General features: G+C 56.8%; 1 protein-coding gene across 3 annotated transcripts in view; it reads left to right on the top strand.

Annotated features, from left to right (window-relative positions):
- Positions 1–1596: 1596 nt before the first annotated feature.
- Positions 1597–12956, top strand: part of KANSL1 (KAT8 regulatory NSL complex subunit 1) — a 107326-nt gene continuing 95966 nt past the window's right edge. The window contains exon 1 of one of the 3 annotated variants that reach the window (XM_039380365.1): positions 1597–2019. The gene's annotated coding sequence lies outside the window, so the exon portion shown is untranslated. Of the gene's footprint in view, positions 2020–10261; positions 10608–12956 lie in introns of those variants that run through there. The other 2 variants (XM_039380367.1, XM_039380366.1) reach the window with 2 other exon arrangements.

The raw sequence follows: 12956 nt of genomic DNA, 5'->3' as shown, positions 1-12956 counted from the left end.
AGTTTGGTGAGGCCCTGGCACAGGTTGCCCAGAGAAGTTGTGGCTGCTCCATCTCTGGAAGTGTCCAAGGCCAGGTTGGACAAGGCTTGGAGCAACCTGGGCTGGTGTCCCTGCCCGTGGCAGGGGGTGGAATGAGATGGGCTTTGAGGTCCCTTCCAAGCCAAACCATTCCATGATTCTCTGATCCTCCTCCCAGCTCTGCTGTCCCAAAGGGAAACAGCAACTCTGTTCTCACAGAAGGACCATCAGCGAAATGTGAAGGAGCTGAGCTGGTTTTCAGCCTGCAGGACGTGGAGTTGGGCCTTTAATTTCAGTTAAACCCTGCCTGTGACTTGGATAAAAACTAAAAGGCAATTGAAAAAATCAACAGTGGAAACAGATGAAGAGCTGCACCGCTGTGTCCCCCCGGCCATGGGCAGGAGGAGAAGCCATGGCAGGTTTTCCATGTCTGAGAGAAGAAGGTGACACTGAGATGATCCGGAATTCAGCAGCGTCTGGCTCACGAGGGACCGAGGGGCTGCTGGTGGGTGGTGTGGGTCGGATTCCGAGGGGCCCATGGCACAGTTTGGGGACAGCCTGGCACAGCCAGGGTGGGGGGCACACGGGGCAGTGGTCCACTGGTGTCCCCGCGGGGCAGAGGGGGGGACGGGGCGCTGCTGTCACCCACGGATGTCACACCTGCGTGACACCCGCCCGGTGTGATGTGTGGGACGGCGGGACACGGGGCACCCGCGGGACACGGGCCCGGTGCCACCGGCGGGACACGGGCCCGGTGCCACCGGCGGGACAGGACCCCCCGCGCCCCGGGGTCACCCCCGGCCCCTCCGCAGGTCCCTCCGGTGCTGCGGGACCCTCGCCCCGCACGGGGCGCGAGTGGCCTGCGGCCCGCGGGACACCCCGCGCGGCCCCCCGGCCCCGACCCGCTGCCACCCGCGGGACACCCCCCGCCCCGCGCCCCCCCCGCCGCCCCCACACCCGCACCCCTTCGCCCCCCGCCCCGCCGCTCCCGCGGCCCGGCCGGACCCTCGGCTGCCCCGGGGGGGCTGCGCAGCGCCCGGACCCCCCGGCGCGGCCTGTGCGGGTGCGCTCGGGGCTGGGGGGGGGTCCCGGCCGGGGGGGGGCCCGGGGCGGGGGGGGGGGCGCGGGGCAGGGGCCGAGCGGCGGCACCGCATCAATCACCGCCCGCCCCGCCCCCCCGGCCGTGATTGACGGGGCGGCGGCCAATGGGGCGCGCCCATGCCCCGCGCGCAGCCAATGGGCGCGCGGGGGGGGCGGAAGGTGCCCGCTTGAAGGCGGCGGAGCGGCGCAGGTACGGGCGGGCGCGGCGCGGGCGGGGGGCGCCGGGCGCCGGGCACGGCCCGGGGGTCGCCGCCCCCTCCCCACCCCGGGCAGAGCCGCCCCCGGACCCGCGGCCCCACCGTCCCGCAACTTGGCTGCGGGGGGCCGGGCCGCGGAGGGGCTGGGGAAAGGCGGGGAGGGAGGGAGGAAGGAGGTGGGGGGGGCGGGTCCCCCCTCCCCACGCAAGGGAGTTGCGGGTCGGGGGTCGCGGGGGGCGCAGGGCCCGGGGTGCGGGGGGAGCTCCGCCCCGCCGCGCTGCCCCCGGGGGGCCGGGCCCGGCCGGCTCCGTGCGGAGCGGGGACCCCCCCCCGCCCGCCCCGCGCCTCCATTTTAGCCCCGGGAAGCGAGGCCGGGCCCGGGGGGCTCCCAGGAGGAGCAGAGGGAGTGGGGGGCTCTCCCCCGGTGCCCCGCGCCCCCGGGCCGGCCTGCGAGCGCTGCCGGGCCCGGCCCCGCCGGCCGGCCCGGGGCGGGATGGAGGTAGCGGGGGAGAGGGGCTGCGGGGCCCCCCCGTGACAGCCCTTTCTCTCCCGCAGGTCCCGGGTTTTCCCACCCCCCGGAGTACAGAAATAAGGAACTTGTCCCCCGCTGCCCGGCGGAGGCTGGAAGGACCCCGAGGCCGCCCGTGTGCTGCCCACCTGGAGCGCAGGTGTGAGGATGGGCCCGGCCGCGATGCCCACCCAGGTACGTCCCGCCCGTGCCGGGCCCAGCTCGGCGCTGCCCGGACCCCGCTCCGGCCGGGCCGGGGGTGCCGGGGGGTGTCGGCAGGAGGGGATTTGGCTTCTGACCGTGCAGGATGAGCCTGGAGCCCTGCACGTAGTTTCTTGGGGGATGCAGAACTTTAAAATGGAGGTTTTGGGGTTTTGGCTGAGGGTGTGGATTCATCCCGTGGGGGTTTCTCTCTCCAAAACCATTTCAGTGCCCACATGTAGTGGAGAGATGTGTAGGCTCCTCTTGGGAGCTTGTGTGTGTGTGTTTACAGGTGTTACCTGTCCTTGTGTGCAGGAGTGTCGAGACATCAAGGTGTGACCTGCCCAGAAAAAGAAATATCTCCTACTTTTTTTCCTCCCTTTATTGTGTGCATCCTTAAACCCCAGGTTTACTTTGATCAGATCTCTTTAATTTGCTGATATTCTCTGGCTTACGTAGGTATTTATGGTGTCAAAAGAGTTTTTTGTGTGCACCTGTCAGAGGGGTCTTGCCTTTGTCCCATGAAAACCAAAGGTCTAAATGTGGGTTTTCCTCCTCACATTTCCATGTCTCTGGTTTCCTCATGTATGAGGCACCTGTAGGGCTTCTGGGTCTGGAGTGGAGCGTGGCGAGGGTTTGCTGATGCTTCTCTTGAAAAGTCACCTCTTGCCTTGCTGATGTTACAGGTTGAACTGTGTGTCCTAAACACTCAATCTAGTTCTGTGCAGCTGAATAAAACCTGAAGGGAAGTGCTGAAGGGAAGGATATTTCCCTCTTTTCGTAAATCTACAAGCCAAAGCAGCCTGACTTTAGGTCAATTATGGAGGCTGAATTTAGACAAATTCTCTTGTAATGGGAAAACCAAAAATATTTTCTCAATCCCTTCACACTGACCTTAGACAAATCTGCTGTGGTATCTGATCTCCTGTTGGCCAACACAGCAGCAAAGGCTCTTAGCCTTTGTACACAGAGTAACAGTGAGTTGTTCTGTGGGCTTTGAGAAAGGAATTAAACCCCTGTGTTGTGGGTTTTGGAGGTTATCAGTAAACATCTTGGAAATCTGTGTTCCTGCAGCCCCTGCCGACGCCGGTGGGAATCGTGAGAGAACTAATCTGGAGCCTGGTCCTGGTTTCCAGAGTGCCACAGGCTGCTGGGGTTTGGCTCGTGGCTGAGTGGAGCCTGGTACCCGTGTGGGTGCTCGTGTAGCCTGGGGTGAGTCCCGTGTGTGCCCAGCCAAGGAGGGGCACACGGCCCACAGCTCTGCCTGGCAGAATGTTCTGGTTCCCAGTGTGGCTCCTTGGCCTCTTACTGCAGCCTGGAAAACTCGGGAGGAGTAGAAAAGCAAGATGTAAGGGCGCTGAAGCCCTGGTGGAGTGGAGAGATGGTGCCAGTGGCCGGGGAGGCCGCGGGTGGTGCCTCTGTGTGCAGCCTGGGCACTGCAGAGAGACCCCAGCTTGGGGTTTGGGAGGCCCTGGAGGGTGTCTCTGATGGAGCAGATGAGGGAAGGGGACATGAGAGGATCACACCAGTCCTTTTTGCTTCGGCAGGAGCCGAGGGGAAAGAGCTGTGCCTGTGGGGGTGCTGAGGGGGGTCGTGTTGGGCTGTTGTGTCCACTCAGCATCTCCACTTAAGAGGCTTCTGCTTCTTGTGGTGAGGGTCTAGTTGGACCTTGATTTTTGGAGTGTGTGACTGTGTCATCTGTTCCTGTGCCAATTGCTTTACCTGTGTGATTAGGAGCTGTTTGAGGGCTGTCCTGGCCTTGAGTTGTGCTCAAGATCTACCACCCAATATTATTGTCAGAATTTATGATGCTTTATTATTACAGAAGAGACTGACTCCATTATAGCCCTTGAGTTTTGTAAAGCCTGTTACCTGCAGCTCCTCAAAGGGGAGGGAGGTTTCTGGGAGCAGAGGAGCAGGAAGGTCTGCCTGGTCCTTCCCAGGAACGTGCAGACTGTGCTGCTCCAGGGCTGGCTCTGCCATGGCCACAGGAACGGGGACTCCCTGCCTTCTCCTCAGCGTTGCCATTTCCCCGTGGTTGCCTGGGCACCGATTCTCCCGTGCTGGACCTGTGATAGGAAGTGCTGTTGGTAAGAAGAGCCTGTAGGGACGTGAGTTTTTCACCCGTGAGCTTTGATTTCTGGCTGTGTTGCTGAGGGTGTGAAGGCAGGTGGATTTGTCCGGGGCTGAGGAATTTGTGTGAAGCCCTGAAACTCAGGGCTCAGACTTGCAGGTTGTGTTATCTCTGGAACAGGAGGTCTCAGAGCACAGCCCTGATGTCAAGGGCTGGTTGATTCTTCAGCAAGACCAAAGGAATAAATAATCTAATACCCTGCTTATCAGCTCTGATTCAGTCTGGTGAAACTGCTGCTCCAGTTTAGGATTAAACTGAATCAGGAGCAGCTACCAACAGAGTGGTAATTTTCTCCCCCAAGTCTAGAAATCCAAACAGCAGTAGAAATGTTCCAAGTGCCCTACAGCAGAATTAGAAATTAATTCTGTTAGTGGATCTGAGGAAAGCCGTGTGAAAAAGATGACTGTGACATGAACCAACAAACAGACCCAAAACTGGTGTCAGTGTTGGTCGTGGCAGAGGGAGAGTTGTCACCTCCCGGGGTCAGCAGCGACTGGAGGCTGGATTTGGGAGTTTTGGGTTTGCTGTTGGCTCACTCAGGGAGCTTGAGGTGCAAGATTTGGTGCAGGTTGAATCCCTGGCGATGTTCTGTGAGCTTCAGCCATGGCTTGTGGATAGAGGAGAGTGGATCAGGACTTTCCAACTGGGAGAGGGAGAGAGGGTTGAGTTGTGCAGCAGGAATAAACCCAGTCTCCCTCTCAGCCCTGTGCTGGTAGCACACCAGTGCTTGTTAACCAGTTGCTGGGGTTTTGCCCAATTCTTCTAACTTTTATTTACATGAAAGCTTACTCTATTTGTCTATCACGTGGTGGACCCAAATATTACCCCAGCAGTGGGAACACAGTGTGAAATGTCTCTGCTGTAAATACACAAACCCATCAGGATTATTTCAGTGTTCAGGTTTGAAAGGGCTGTCCCCTAAAACTCCATTAGCCTCTGTCTCATGGTTTTATAAGACATGGGCTTTAAATGGTCAGTGCAAGTTAGATCACATTGCCCTTTCCTCTCCCATGATACAACTACCTGAAATGGGAGGAATGCAGCTTTTAAAGGTGAGCTGTCACCTTACTTACTCTGCTCTTCATTTCTGTTTAATGTTACTGCTTGCATCATTAAATGTCTGGGGTCACAGAGTGTGTTCTGCACAAATCATCCATAAAGTATTACCTCAGTTCCTGCCATCACAGTGTTTCCTGAGCAAATATCCATCAAACCTGGGATCTGAGGCTTATCCTTGCCCTTCTTGTGCAGTTTCATACCTGTGTTTTGGATGGATGGAAGCCAACATGTTAATATTTATGGCAGGTCACGGGCACCTACGTGATACATGATTGCAATTAAATGTAGATTTGGATGCTTTTCCCTCTGCAAGTTGATAAAACCCAGCTATCACTCCCCAGCTGGAGTAACAGCTTGAAAATTCTGGGTGTTTTATTGTGGGTACTCAGCCAGATGTTCTTCTTCAGGAAGTGTTTCTCTGTGTTCCCCAAACTGGAACAAATAGAAATTCCCATGAGGACTCTGTGAAGCCTCTTCTGCCCAATGTGCCTTGGTCTGATGCAACAGTGGGGAGTATTCCAGTGCTTTTTGGCAGGAGGAGACCAACGCCTTTGGCAGGGACTCAAACACACAGTGGTGAGGTTTGTTACCTTCATTAAACAGCCTGACATTCCCAGCCACTCATCCCTATGGAAACCATGGGAATACATTTCACAGCACAAACCATACATAGAAACATGCATGGAAACCTTCACTGGTTTAGAGTATCTCATTGGGGTATCACAGGAACAAATGCCCCTCGAGTTCACTGCAGTTTAAATAATTTCCCCCTCATCTGCTTATCCTGAAGTGACCTGGGTGACCTTGAGAGGTGCTGATGGTCTGGAGAGTAAATACTCCAATATGAAAACAAGCACTGAGTGACAGGACAAGAGGGAATGGCTTCCCACTGCCAGAGGGCAGGGATAGATGGGATATTGGGAAGGAATCCTTCCCTGGGAGGGTGGGGAGGCCCTGGCACAGGTTGCCCAGAGAAGCTGTGGCTGCCCCTGGATCCCTGGAAGTGTCCAAGGCCAGGTTGGACAAGGCTTGGAGCAACCTGGGCTGGTGGGAGGTGTCCCTGCCCGTGGCAGGGGGTGGAACTGGGTGGTGTTTAAGGTCCCTTCCAACCCAAACCATTCTGGGATTCTGTGTTGTCCTTGGAATTCTGTATCAAATCTAAATCATCAAGGGGGTTTTCAACAAGCAGTTTAACTTAGATCAATCACTCAGCTTTTTTGGCTGCATAGTAGTATACTCATTTCCTGTTCTTATCAAGGAAACTAAAATTCCATTGATCCAGAAGTCCCCAAGGAAGATCCAGGTTTGTAGCTCACCTTAGGATATGTTACTTGAACAGATACCTGCCTGATCAGGGAGGGGTTGCTGAGCTCTGCCAGCCTCTGTTTGCCTTCGGGTGCCTCCACTTTCTGTTTTTTAAGGACTTTGCCCTTTTTCTTTCCCTTTTAGTGAGCATTTTCAGAATGGGTGGCTGGCACATGCTAGGGAATGTCTTCCTTACCATGATTCTGGGGAAGGAGAATATCAGGAGAGCAGTGATCACTGCAAAGGTCTCTTGTTGCTGCAGCTTATCTATATTTAGCTTTAAACCAGGCAAGTCTTGCATCTTCTGAAGCCTCTGTGGCCACTGACATTTGAGCTTGCTTTTTGTTAGGATGAGGTTGCAAGTGAAGATGCAGAAGTTGTGGTGGTACCTGCAGGGTCTCATCGCTCTGTTCTTCGGTGGCCATCACCTTTTCCACCTCCAGGGTGTTTCCCAAACTGATTTAGCATCTCTGCAGGCTCAAAAGTCTTAAATATTATCACTTAAAAGTGTTAATATAGCTTTATGTACAACTGTGCACGTACTTATTGTGCAGAGACTGTTAAATTTCTGAGGCAGGTGCAATCGAAGCAAGTCATGAGGATTAATAGGTGGGAGAGATGAGGCAGCAATCAGGTTAGAGGAGCTGGGTACACAACTCTCACCAGATGTTGTGGTTTGTGTGTTCTGGATAGAGGGTGATTCATAGGAGGACTTAAAGGATGATGCAGTAAAAATGTGGATTCACTGGGGAGAGCTGTTCTTGTTCATGTGGAGCATCTCAAGAGCAGGAACAACCTGTGTGAGGGACTTGTGGGTGGGGGTGCCTGGTCCAGGAGTTGCCAGGTGACCTGGAGATGTTGTGGCACAATTTCGAGTGGGAAATGGAGCCTGGAAGGGCTGAAGGAAGGTACTTGTCAGAGGCCAAAGCTGTATAATTTTGGGCTGCACAGCAATTTTTGCTACATCATCTCCAGATCAGGCTGGACAACGGAAGCTGCAGCTGTGTCTGTGCTGCAGGAAGATCCAGACCTGTGCTGGACTGTCAGGCAGGAGATCTGGGCTCTTGGTCAGGTGCCTCAGCAGAAAACTCTGCACTGCAGAGTCAACAAAAGATCAGAAACTTTATTGCACAGGAAGTCCTTTTTAACTTCCTCCACAACAGATTGTCCCCTCTCTTCTGCTCCAGTATATAAAACCACATTTGCTGCTACTTCTGCTTTTTAGCTGAGCTGAATTCAAGGTACATAAAAAAAAAAAAAATCAGAAGTTTGCATGCCATTGTAGGGTCCTGTGTCCTGTGTTCCTAAAGAGCTCTGCAAGTGTGGTGAGCAGATCAGGAGGGTGTGTGGAGCTGCTTCTGAGTTCATCATGCAACTGTCTGTCAGAAATGGCATTTTTTTACCCTTAAGAATAGATTACATTCTCCATGTGACCCTGTTCTGTGCTGGATGTGGGGTTGCTGATAACACACTGCCCTGCTGCCCTCCTTGGCACTGTTTCATCACTGACTTAAAGCCCAGTTCAAGGTCCACACACTCTTTTTTTTTTTTTTTTTTTTTTTTTTTTTTAAGGTTCTGCATGAAAGTGCTGAGAATGGGGTAACTGCTGTGTTGGGATGGGGAATGGCCACGAGGGAGGGGACAACTGGGACTGCAAGGGACAGCACAGGAGTGGAGCTGGCTGTCTGTAGCTCCCTGCCAGGGCATAAAACCCAGCATTGGTCTTGCTGCTGTCCTTAGTTGGACATTTTTCTTAGAAAAAACACTTAGGTGTGAGCTGAGTTTTGAGCATTTGTATGGTGAGCAGTCACCTCTGGGGTGGTTCTGGCTGTGAGCCCAGGTGGCCACACAGGCCCGTAGAAAAATGATGAAATATGTTGCCTGTGCATTTCCTGACCCAAAAAAACCAGTGGTAGTGATGGTTCTGTGGTGATTTGTTAAGCAATGTGTTGGATTTTAAAGAGCAGCAGCAGTGTCTCGACCCTGTATCTCCAAATGCTTTTTAGAGGGGAGTGTTCAGGCACAGGGTGGGATTGTTGGGGTGTCCTGTGCAGGGCCTGGAGCTGGACTGGATGTTCCCTGTGGGTCCCTTCCTGCTCAAGATATTCTGTGGTTGCTTTTCCCCTTGAGTGGTGGTGGGATGTGAAGCAAGAGGAGGAAATAAATTTGCCTCTGTGTGCTGCATAATCCAGACCAGGATTGGCTGTACTGGCTATGGAGACAGGATTCATCCTTACCTAATCCTGCAGCCGAGCAGGACAGGTTTTGTTCTTCTCTTTAAACCCAACTCCCCGGGGCAGGTTCTCCTCTGTGACAGAGCACGGAGCTGGCACTGCTGGAGCTTTTTCCCTTTGCAGGCAAACGATGGTATAAAGCACTTTTTTTTATTGGCAGAGCTGCATTCCTGCTGTAGAGGCAGCACAGCTCTAGCGAGGGGAGAGCTGGGCGAGATCTCAAATCAAAACCGACGCCGGAGCAGGGGGAGGGCCTTTGCCTTTCCTGGCAGGAATATCGAGCGGGATGGTGGCACCCCGAGTGTGAGGGTGAAGGGCTTTGTCTGTGCTGGGGGACACTCGGTGTGACCCTCCTGCAGGCGGCCAGACCGAAGGTCAAAGCGGTGAAATGGTTGCTGCAGTCCCAAACTAATCGTTCGCTGCTCGTGGCGTGTCCTGCGTGTGGCCAGACGGAGTTTGGAGAGGAGGGGGGGCGGGAGGAACCCTCTTTGCTGGGCTGCAGACGTGCTCCTGAGGCTTCCAACCCCGCGTCTCCTCAGGACATTGGCCCAAAATCCTGTTTGTAGCATGGGGGGCGGCAGGTTTGGGGCTGTGGGAGCAGGGACAGCTCCGTCCGGAGCCCTTGTCCTGCGGGGACACCCCCAAATCCGGGCTGGATCGGGGTGTCGGGGAGCTTTGGAATTGCCATGGAATCTTTAGGCAGATTTTCTGGGAATAAAGCTGATATTCCCAGAACGGGAACGCGAGACGAGCCGGCAGAGATGTCCCGGTGCAGCGGGTGGAGACGGGAAGAGCACGGTGTGCTATTTTGGTGGGGGGGGGGGGAGAAACACTTGAAACAGTGCAAGTCGCTTTTTAAATTCTTCTTCCAGAGAGCGGCTTTTCGGTGAAAAACCCCACCCCGTGCAGTCTGTGTTTCGGGGAGGGGATGGTTATCCCGGCGAGGTCCCGGCCGGGCCGGGGTCTGTGTGTGCCGTGTGTGTCCCCCGGCAGGGGAGAGCCCGCACTACAACTCCCGGCGTGCCCCGCGCGGCGCCGCGCCGGCGGGCGCCCCCTGGCGGGCTCCGGCGGCAGGCGCAGCCTCCCGCAGCGGCGGGCGGACAAAAGGCGGCGGGTCCGCCCCTTCCCCTCCCTCCCCTCCCCTCCCCGGCGGCGGCGGCGCCCGATGCCCGCCCCTCCCTCTCCCTCTCCCCTCCCTCTCCCCCTCCCCTCCCTCTCCCCCTCCCCTCCCGCACTGCAGCTCCTCCGCGCGGCCGCGGCGGGCGCTCGGCGGGGCCCCCCGGGCTGCGGGCGGGCGGCGGGTTGCGCTGCGCGGCGCGGCCGCCGGGGGCGCTGCGGCGGCTCTTCCCCTCCCTCCCCCCCCCCCTTTACCCCCCCGCCTCCTCCCCGTCCTCCTCCTCCTCCTTCCCCCCGGTGCATTCTCCGGCTGACGGGAGGGGGAGGGCAGGGAAGGAGCCCGGCCGCCATTTTCGAGCCGCGCCGCCGCCGCCGCGCTCGCCCCGGAGCGCAGGGGGGGGAAAACCGGGGCGCGCCGACGAGAAGCGCCGCAGCGCCCGCTCCGCCCAGCGCTCCGACCCGGGGGCGGGGGGGCCCCGCTCCCCCCCTCCCCCCCCATCCCCCCCCCTCTCCACCAGCACTGCGGCCGCCGAGCGAGGAGAGCCGGGCGAGCCCATCCCCCGTTCCGCCGGGGCGGGCGGGGGGGGCCGCCGGGGGGTGGCGGCGGCGGCGCCGCGGCTGCCGCCCCTCGTCCCCGGAGAGGCGGGGGAAGCCCCGCTCGGGTTTGTTTTGCGAACTGCGCCCGTTTCGCCGCGGCCGAGCCCGCCCGGACCGCGCTCGCCGCTCGTCACGTGGTAAGTGCCGCTTTCGCCCCGCGCCCGCTTCGCCCCGCGCCCGCCGCGCCTCCCCCGCCGCCCCTTTGTTAGAGCCGCCGCGCCCCGCCGGGCCCCGCCGGCGCCGCGCCCCAACTTCTCCGCACCCCCTGCCTCCCTTTCCCCTCCCCCGGTGCGGCGGAAAGTGCGGGGGTCGCCGCGGGAGAACCACCCCCGCCCCCCCGCACCCCCCCCCTTACCCGCACACCCGCACCCCCCCCGCCCCGGGGAACCGCAGCACCGGGGGCGGCGGCGCCGCTTTAAATTGAAAATTCCACCCCCGGGGGTCCCGCAGGGTCGGGTCGGGGCCTCTCACGTGGCCGCGCTGCCCCCGGGGAGGGGAAGGGACGGGAGGGAGGGGAAGGTTGGGGGGGGGGGGGCACCGTTCCCTAACCTGGGGGAAAGGGGTTGGAGGGGAGGGTGGGGGGACACACACACACGCACACGCGAAGTTTTAAAAGTAAACAGAAAAAAAAAATTAAATTGCATAACCTCAAATCTTGCAAAACGCGTGGAAGGGAGCGGGTCCTCCCGCGGCCCCAAATCCGGCTGGAAAATAGGAGCGGAGCGGTGCCGGTAATCCCGGTGGGCTGTCACCGGCGGGAGCCGTGTCACCCGGGCGCTCTCCCTGCTCCCGGGGTGCACAATAGCGTCATTTTCCAGGTGGCTTCGAGCTCCAAAACCATTTCCCTCTATTTACTTTCCGGCCGCGTATTTTGTATTTTATTTATTTCGCACCGATCCAGAATTATTTTCCCCCAAACGAGCTGGAAGAGTCCGGCTATCCTGAAATGCTTGCTGTGATCCCTACGTGTGTTTACTTCCATCATGGGATTAGCATCTTCTAGTGCTTGATTACGGAGAAATTTCCGTCATTTGGGGTATAAATGGGGGTCATGTAGAAGGAAAAAGAAAGCGGTAATTATATCGGGAACTAACCTCGTTTTCTCCCCAAAGATCAGACCCTCCTTCCAAACGGAGGTGTCATCCCTTCGCTCCTTAAATTTGTGTCCAGGTGGAGCAGAAGGCAGGCACTCCATAGATTATATTCCCTGTTATGTAAAATGCACTTGAATGACAAACTGTAGTTTTCCATGAAACCGGTCAGGATATGGGAGGAACTGCAGGTTTTTTATTTGTTTTGACTGACCATTATATTTTGAACTGGTTTGGGCCACGGCCGTGGTGGTGGTTACATCATGTCATGTGTTGTGTACAGGGCGCTTTGTGCCTCTAAAAATAAGGTGAGGACAAGGCCCGTTTCTCCGGGGTGGGAAAGTCGGGAAGGACTTCTGTGTGGGTCGGTCCCGCTGCCAGCGGGGGGGATAAAACATTTTGGGGGGGGTGGTTGAGGTGTGACGTGTGTCCGTGCGTGAGACCGAACCTCTGCCGTGGGGAGGAATCCGGGGCTCTGTTTGTACAGAAGCGTTTTCGCTTTAAAACCATATTTGTCCTTTTTATAGCCTTTGTTTTCATGGAGGAACCTCCGATGCTCTTCCCTGCTTTAGCGTAGTCCTCTTGGATTTCCATTCTGGCACGGGAACAGCGACGCTGCTCAATCTGATTATATATATATATATATATATATTTTCTTTAATTGAGAAGTCAGCAGCCTTTTTAAACCAGCGAAGGGGGAAGTGCAACAGAGTTGACCTGGGGGCGGTGAAGGAGAAGCTGGGGGAACCCCCAGGTTGCTGCTGGGACCAGGATCCCGGGAGCTCAGTTTCCCTCCCCTTGGTGTCGGCCTTCGCCCGCCCTCGGAGACCAGATATGGGCGGCGTGTTTTTTGGCGCGGGAGGGACGGGGATGGTGGTTTTTTTTTTTTTTTTTCCCTGTAGCCACACTGCCAAGGTAGCACAGCTGTGTAGGGCTTAATGGATTGATATGCTGCAGGAGCAGTTAATTGTGGAACTTGGTTGTGGTCCTGTTATAGCTGATTTGTAATGATTTAGCAATGAGGATGACTTGTGTTCGTCGTCAGAGGTGATAAAGCAGCAGATGACCAGGCAGATGTGGCTGTGTGTGTTTCTCTTACGCCTTTTTTCCCCCCCTCTTTTGCCTTGTATTTGTTTTTTTTTTATGCTGTATTTCAGTCTCATTTGCTCTCGGAGATCATCCGGTAACCGGAGAGCTGGGGAGGTTCTGACATCACGCAAGGCAGGGGTGAAAACCGAGCAGTTCTGTGACCAAAGTCACTTCCTTTTGCCCTGTTTATAACTTGTGTTTTGGTGAAGGCCACTGCCATTATCTAAGGAACGCTTGGAACAAAGACTTGTCTCTGGAGTTCCAGCACTCCACCCTTCCCTGCTTGGGCTCCACTCGCCGCCTGTC

The sequence above is a fragment of the Pipra filicauda genome, unplaced genomic scaffold (genome assembly GCF_003945595.2).
Source record: "Pipra filicauda isolate LSUMZ 115617 unplaced genomic scaffold, ASM394559v2 scaffold193_size2426894_pilon, whole genome shotgun sequence".
NCBI classification, from domain to species: Eukaryota; Metazoa; Chordata; class Aves; order Passeriformes; family Pipridae; genus Pipra; species Pipra filicauda.
The sequence above is the reverse complement of the archived record's forward strand: the minus strand, read 5'-3'. Positions and strand labels throughout refer to the sequence as shown.